At 47.3% G+C, this 8,469-nt stretch overlaps 1 pseudogene; it reads right to left on the bottom strand.

Moving 5' to 3' along the window:
* Window positions 1-271: 271 nt before the first annotated feature.
* On the bottom strand, window positions 272-8,260 carry LOC136525797 (UDP-glycosyltransferase 73C12-like; annotated as a pseudogene).
* Window positions 8,261-8,469: the final 209 nt, after the last annotated feature.

Here is an 8,469-nt window from a genome sequence, read left to right as displayed (position 1 = left end):
GCTTCATCTCTTATAGTATAGTCATTCTATTCATTGTTCTATTATGTGAAGCTGTTTTGCTAAACACTTGTTCCAAAACAACTCAGCTTCAACAAAAAAAGCTACTCGTAAAGCTATTTTGCAAAAAAACCCGTTTATACGGTGAAGCTGAGCTGTGCCAAAGGAGACCTACATATTGATGAACACAAGAAAACACCAGAACAAACGCGACAACACAACCACCCCCATAGTATATTGCTACAATTTGGGATCTTAACGTGCACTAAATCAGTCACGCGGTGGTGCCACATGCTGTGCCCCGCGTGAAACGATGGACGAGATCCTGCAGGTTGGCGTGTGATGACCCGCCCACCAGCGCGGCGACCACTGCCTTGGTCGCCAGCGCATGCGCCTGCCGCCTCCTCTCCTTGGCCATCATGCTACGCACAGCCGCCTCCACCACATCCCACCCCACCAGGATCTCCTTCTTCATGGCCTGGAACGTCAATGGCTCCTTCACCCCGACGCTGACACCGGTGCCCAACACCTCCATGACCATCTTCTCATTCAGGAACTGGTCGAAGAAGTGTGGCCACGTCACCAGCGGCAGCCTATGGCGATGGCCTCTAGTGTGGAGTTCCAGCCGTAGTGCGTTATGAACGTGCCCACTGCATCATGGGATAGGATCAGCAGCTGCGGCACCCACCCTCTGATGAGCAGGCAGCACCCTGCCCCAACACGTGCCTCTAGCTCATGCAAGAACTCGTGCACCATCTCGTCGTACTCGTGGGTCGTGTCCTTCACCGCCCAGATGACCAGGTGCCCCGACGCTTCTAGCCTGAGGCCTAGCTCCATGACCTGCTTCGGATCCGCCTGCACAATGCTCCCAAAGGAGATGTACACGACGGACCTGGGCTCCTTGCCGTCGATCCACCGGAGGCACTCGTCGGGGTCGATGGCCCAGGCCCTCAACCCTCATGACGCTAGCATTGACGCCAGTGTTGTGCAGCTCTGGTGGTACCTTGAGACCGGCCCAATGGTCTAGACCTTCATATCTCGAGATGCCGTGTAGGCGGTGATGTACTCCGGCTCCAGATCTAGGACGGTGTTCACGATGACTCCGTCGGCCTCAGCCCATGCACGCTCGACGTAGTCCACGAACTCCTCCCACCATGGGATTGGGATCCCCCAAAAGAAACTCAGGGCCTACGCCCTCGTCACCATGAACCTTCTCTCTAGGCCTGGCACAATGACCGACTCATTGGAGTCCTTGATGTCGTCTTACGCGTTGAACCTCTCGAGGTTGTGCTGGCATAGGAGGCTAAAGGCGCACATGCTGAAGAAGCTCAGCCGCGGGACGCCGAGGTTGGCGGCGAGCTCCATGGTCCAGGGGTGGACGAAGTCCAACACGATGCATGTTGGGTACGGCGTGTGAGCGCGGAGGTAGCTTTCGATTGGTGCGCGGAGGAGCGCCATGGCACGGTAGTAGTTCCACATGCAATTTGGTGGAACCTATTAGTTGATCTCCACCAATAGGCCCAATGGCCTATTGGGCCCTTGGATCTGCGCCCTGATCAGGGGCGCCCAACCCTAATATGGTTGGTGGGCCCCTGTCTCACAGCACTATAAAAGATAGGTGGGGATCACGTCTCTAACTATGAGGTTGACCTGAGCCGCTATAACCACTGACAGTGAAACACTAACCGATCTAAAGAAGAGTGTTGCCACCGATGGGAAGCTCCATCGACTCCATCGTCGCCTCTACATCGTCTCCACCATGCTGGACTCCACCGTGCCAAGCTCCCTCGATACCGACATCCACAAGGCTATGGCGCAACAGCGCCAGGGTGAACTAGAGGAACCCTAAGTAAGATGCTTACCCTGATCTATGGTTTAGAGGCACTGTTGTGTCTAACAATGGTACCAGAGCCAAGGTTGCTAGTGTGTAGATCTAGTATGGGGTAAAGCATTGAAAAGAAATCAAAGAAAGAACAAGGGTTCGATCCATTTTGGATTGAAACCCTAACCCTAACCGGGTAAAAGAAAATAGAAAAGAGACTGGGGGGTGGCGGGTGTCACTGACTACCGGTCACCACCGCCACTAAGCCGAGGGAAAGGTGTTGCATCGCCGTCTTCGCTGGCGCATGGCAAGAAAAGAACATCGGTGTTCGGATATGAGAAGAGAATAGAAAGGGGTCTCGGCACTTCGAGTCAAACCCTAACACTAACCCCAAACCCAAATCGGTTCAACTCCGAAAAGAAAAGAAAGAAGATCCAAAAGAGAAGGGGAAGAGGGGAAGGGACTAGAAAAGATTAGAAAAGGAAAGAATGAATTAGATCCTTTTGGATCTGAGCAGACAGAAGGGTTCCCTAACCCTAACCCTAATTGGGTGAAACAAAGAACAAAAGAAGAGGGATTTGGCCTAGAAGAGAATCAAAGCCGAACCCTAAACCCATGAAGAACCTCTAGGGAAGAAGAACAGTGGGTTGGATTCTGAACCCTAACCCTAGATCTAAACCCCAATCCCCAACACCGGTTCGGATAAGAGAAGAAGAATCCAAATTCAAAAGAAGGGGACGGGAAGAAGAGGAAAGGCACCTACCTCACCGTGCGTCGGGCTAAACCTTCGTCGGCACAGGAGAAGAAGGCTGAGCCGGGGAGCTGTTTCACCCGGGCTCGACCAAGGGGCCACTGTGGCTAGGCCACTCGACGATAGCGCGCTCACCCACTGGGGAGCGCGCACGCCGGCGAGCGGGCTGGCGACGACGCCATGGCTGCCCGCTCCACCATTTCGCTAGCTCGGCTGCGCTCTATCGCTCGTGGGGCTAAGAAAGAGAAAGGAAGAGGAGGAAGGGGAGCCGGACTTGGTCCGGTGGCAGTCTTCCTCACTAGCGCCGACGGCCACCGTGGCCACCGCCGCTATCGCCGCTCGGTGGGGTTTTGTTCTCCCTATCCGCGCGCACGACCGTCTGATCGGAACGAACGACGCAGATCAATTGGACCAGAATCAGGCCTAGCCGGGCGCGAGCAGGAGGCCGCTTTGCCGGTGTAGGCCCAGGTTGTGGCCTGGGTGTGGGCAGCGCGCGTGCGTGCGCTGCTGTGGCAGGCGGGGCTGGTACTGTAGCTGCAGGCCGGGCCGCGTTGAACAGTAAATAAAGTACTGAGTTTATTTAATTTTCAGAGGCAGATTTTGATGATATTTGTCTACTTTAAATATCTCTGTTAAAATTTGAACCAACGGGATAATTTTTTAGAGAATATTTGAGAAAAGTTTAATGCTTCTGAAAAATAGATAATGAATTTTTTCATGTTTCTGCTGCTAAAGAAATTGTTTATTCTCCAGTTATTTTAAACCAACGTGATATTTAATTGGAGAAAAGGATATTTTTACATGATTATGATATTGTTATTTTCTGACCAACGTTGTTAATAACAATATTGTAAATCTTAATGATTTTATGCATTAATTCTATTTCTGCCCAACGGTGATGTAGAATTAGTGTATAAGAACAGTTGTAAATTTTAATGATTTTATGCATTAATTTTATTTCTGCCCAACGATGATGTAGAATTAGTGTATAAGAATAGTTGTAAATTTTAATGATTTTACGCATTAATTCTATTTTTGCCCAACGGTGATGTAGAATTAGTGTATAAGAACAGTTGTATGTTTTAATATTGACCAACGTTGGAATTAAGGCATGTAATTGTTGTTATTTTTTAAGTTAAGAAAAAGTTTGACCTAGCCTTCATCTTGTCTAAGGTGGACTGGGTAGTCACCTCACCGTGTTCCACTGAGCCTGTGGCACCGATGAGGGAGACAAACGAGGATGCTGCTGCTTGGGCAACTAAAGAGAGGGATTTTGAATCCCAAAAGATATCATATGACCCTAAGCATAGGAAGTGGGTCACTGTCAACAAGAAATGTTTGGCTGTGATAAAGAACATGATTGAGACTACAATTGTGGGCTCAATCCTAGATTATGACATGGTCACCGAGTAGCTCGGTAGAATAAAGAGTTAGTTCATTGGCTCTTCAAAGACATATGCTACCCAGCTGATAAAGCAGCTGGTGATAGAGAGTTACTCTAGAAATGGTGACATAAGAGAGCTCACGATGCATCGTCGAAATTATAGCACTGTCATTTAGGCCATATTTCGAGGGGGAGAATAGAAAGACTAGTTAAGAAAGTATATTCTTCCTCCATTGGAGCTCTCATATTTAGAACAATGCAGAGAATGCATAAAGGAAAGTATATAAAGAAAATTAAGAAAGATGTCAAACGAAGCGTAGGAATTTTATAGATTATTCACACAGCCATATATGGTCCATTTTCCTGTAAAGAGTATGGATGGTTATGATTTGTTCATGACATTCACAGATTATTACTCCCATTATGGCTATATTTATCCAATCAAAGAAAGAACAGAAGCATTGGATAAATTTAAGATATTTAAGGCAAAAGTTGAAAACCAACACAATTTAAAGATTAAGATAGTCAGGTCCGACCGTGGGGGGAGTACTATGGTCGGCATACCCCATTGGCCAAGTTCCTGGACCTTTTGCAAGGTTCTTATAGGAAAATGGCATAGTAGCCCAGTATTCTATACTGGGCGAATCTCAGCAGAATGGAGTAGCTAAAAGATGCAATTGTACCCTGATGGACATGGTGCATAGTATGATAAGTTACTCCACCTTACCGTTGAGCCTATGGATGAAGGCGTTAAAAACCACCATTCATATTCACAATAGAGTATCAAGTAAGTCAGTGCCCAAAACACCATATGAGTTATGGACAAGAAGAGTGCCCTCACTAAACCACTTATGTGTGGGGGGGAGTCCTGCTGAGGCTAAAGTATTTAACCCAAACATTGGGAAGCTAGATCCTAAAACAGTAAGTTGCTATTTCATTGGCTACCTAGAAAAGTCAAAAGGTTTTTGTTTCTACTATCTAGATAGACATAAAGTTTATGGAAACGAGACACGCTGTCTTCCTAGAGGATGAAATGGTGAGGGGGAGCATGTTAGCTCAAGAAATTGACCTTGAAGAGAAGTGGGTGTATGCGTCCACTCCAATGATTCATGAGCCATTTTTCTCACTACCTGTTGTCGCTGCACCAACAGTACAAGATATTGTGATGCCAGCACCTGTTGTTATTCTGCCTGTGGCAATAATGAATGACAATGAGGAACCTGTTCTTTAGGATCCTGTAGAAACTATTGCTACACATGAGGGGGAGCAACAACAGCCTCAAATAGAAGATGTGCCAAATGTGGAGGCCCCTAAAAGGTCTCAAAGAGTAAGAAAATCAGCTATTCACGTTGACTATGAAGTATACAACACTAAAGAATTTTAAATGGAGGATGATCCCATCTCATTTGAAGAAACCATGAGAAGTGATCATTCATCAAAGTGGCTTGAGGCCATGAAAGATGAAATGAAATCAATGAATGCCAATAAAGTTTGGGACTTGGAGATAATTCTTAAAGGAGCCAAAACAGTAGACTGTAAATGGGTCTATAAAACAAAACTTGACTCTCAAGGGAATATAGAGATATAAAGCATGACTTATGGCAAAAGGCTTTACGCAAAGAGAAGGGATTGATTATAATGAGACCTTTTTCTCTAGTCTCATGTAAGGATTTCTTCAGAATCATAATGGCATTAGTGGCACATTGCGATTTAGAGTTACATCAGATGGATGTAAAGATGGCATTTCTCAACGGGGACTTGGAGGAAAATGTTAACATGGCACAACCAAAAGGTTCTATCATGGAAGGAAAAGAACGAATAGGATGCCGCCTAAAGAAATCCATTTATGAATTAAAACAAGCTTCAAGACAGTGGTACTTGAAGTTTGATCAGACAATAAGGAATTTTGGGTTTAAAGAGAATGTAGAGGACAATTATGTCTATGCAAAGTTTAAGAATGGAAAGTTTATCTTCCTTGTCATGTATGTGGACGATATCTTACTTGCTAGTAGTGATGTAAGTCTACTACTGGAGACAAAGAAGTTTTTGTCCTCAAAATTTGATATGAAATATCTTGGTGAAGCCTCATTCGTTCTAGGGATCGAGATTCACCGAGATAGAAGTAAAGGGGTATTAGGACTGTCACAAAAGGCATACATAGAAAGGATCTTAAAGAAATTTAGTATGCACAAATGTAGTCCCTCATCTGCTCCTATAGTCAAGGGCGACAAATATGGGGATTTTCAATACCCCAGGAACCAATATGAGATCGATCAAATGAAAGTGGTTCCATATGCTTTAGCTGTCAGAAGCTTGCAATATGCTCAAGTATGTACGCGCCCTGACTTGGCATTTGTTACCGGGTTACTTGGCAGATTCTAGAGCAATCCTAGAACAGAACACTAGAAATTAGTAAAGAAAGTCTTGTGTTATTTGCAAGGAACAAAAAGCCTCATGATGACGTATAGAAGATATGATTCACTCCATATAGTGAGATATTCAGATTATGATTATGCGGGAGATGATAGAAAATCCACGTCTGGATATGTATTCACTCTCGCAGGGGGGCTATTTCATGGAAAAGCTCAAAGCAAACCATCACTACATCATCCACAATGTATGATGGTTTGTAGCGTGTTATGAGGCAATGGGGCAGGTGAACTGGCTAAAGAAGTTCATACTCGGTTTGAAGGTGGTTGACGACATCTATAGGCCACTTATACTGCAATAATAATTAGACAGTACAGTATGCTCACAACAATAAGTCAAGTGGTGCGGCCAAACACATTGACATAAAGTATTATGTTGTGAAAGATAAAGTCTGGGATCATGTCATAAGTCTTCAGCATATAAGTACCGAAAAGATGCTCGCGGATCCGTTTACAAAAGGCTTACCACCCAACGTGTTCAGTGAACATGTAGCTAGCATGGGTTTAAGAGAAAGCCTAAAATTCCTGGACAAAAGAAGGCCCAAAGTTAAGTATCTATTTCAGAACAGAGTGGTGTGTTGTAGCTATTAAATCTATCGGCAATTGACCGTGACGATGAAACATGCTCTATGCACTAATCTGTAATGGAATGAACAAAAGTAAATGATATGAAATTGAAAGATGGTAGTGAGATCAAGGAGGAGAATGTTAGTTGATCTCCACCAATAGGCCCAACAGCCTATTGGACCCTTGGATCTGCGCTCTGGTCGGGGGCGCCCAACCCTAATATGGTTGGTGGGTCTGTGTCGCACAATACTATAAAAGATAGGTGGGGATCACGTCTCTAACTATGAGGTTGACCTGAGCCGCTGTAACCACTGACAGAGAAATACTAATCTGATCTAAAGAAGAGTGTTGCCAGCGACGGGAAGCTCCATCGACTCCGCCGTCGCCTCTACATCATCTCCACCATGCTGGACTCCACCGCGCCGAGCTCCCTTGACATCGGCGTCCACGAGGCTACGACGCAACTACGCCAGGGCGAACTAGAGGAACCCTAAGTAAGATGCTTACCCTAATCTACAGTTTAGAGGCACTGTTGTGTCTAACAGAACCCTGTCCACGTCGTTCGCCTCTTCCGGCAAGCCAGACTCGGCATAGTCGAGCGGGAACTCGACGAGACGGACTGGCAGCCCAATCCGTTGGGCGGACTTGATGGTCTGTCGCACCAGCGCAGCCGTGGACGGGGGCGCCACGATGGTGCAGAGCGCGTCGTGGGTGGCAAGCAGCAGGGCGGTGTCGACGGCCGGGATGAGGTGACCCTGCTCTCTCAGCGGGACGAACACGAAGTGCGCCACCTTTGTGCGGCCGCCGTCACCCTCCGCGTCTCACCGGGCAAGGATAGACGCTGGCACTAGGCTCGTCATCCTGCTCGTCGTCTTCCCGAGTGAGCTGTGGTTTTCTTGCCTCTGCCCTCTGGTGCGCTGTGACTTTAGGTGGATGTGCGTGCCATCTTAAAGGAGATATGCTTTGGATTCGGGGCGGCAAAAGTTGTCTGATGACAGCGAATGAGTGATTTTCAAACTTTGTCTGTTGGATTGGATTGAAAATCATCGCTGCATGCACGATCAACGTGAGCTGTTCGGCTGATGGTTTCCGTGACTGATAAGCCGACTGATACTAATGTGTTGTGAGAGAAAAGCATTATACCATGGCTGATAATCCTATGCTTTTTAATGAGAAAAGCTATACAATAGCCAGTTATTTCTGGATTCCTCAACAACCGATTTTCTTCCACCTCCTAACAGCACGCGCACCATCACAGGGACCTGGCCGCCGCCGCCATGTAAAACGGCGATTCCCCAGCACCGCTGCATAGCCCCACGAGCCCCGGGTCTGCGGCGGCTAGCACGCGCCGTGACCTCATTGCCGCCCCGCACGGCGTCATGCAACGTTGTCTCCCTGCGCCCCCCCCCCCCCCCCCCCCCACACCCACACACATAGGGCGGACCACCGCCGGTGCACTACCTCTCGTGCCGCCGCTCACTAGGACGGAGCTCTGCACTCGCACCTGTGCTCGGTGCCT

Source organism: Miscanthus floridulus, chromosome 19 (assembly GCF_019320115.1).
Source record: "Miscanthus floridulus cultivar M001 chromosome 19, ASM1932011v1, whole genome shotgun sequence".
NCBI classification, from domain to species: Eukaryota; Viridiplantae; Streptophyta; class Magnoliopsida; order Poales; family Poaceae; genus Miscanthus; species Miscanthus floridulus.
This window is presented reverse-complemented; position numbering and strand designations above follow the sequence as displayed.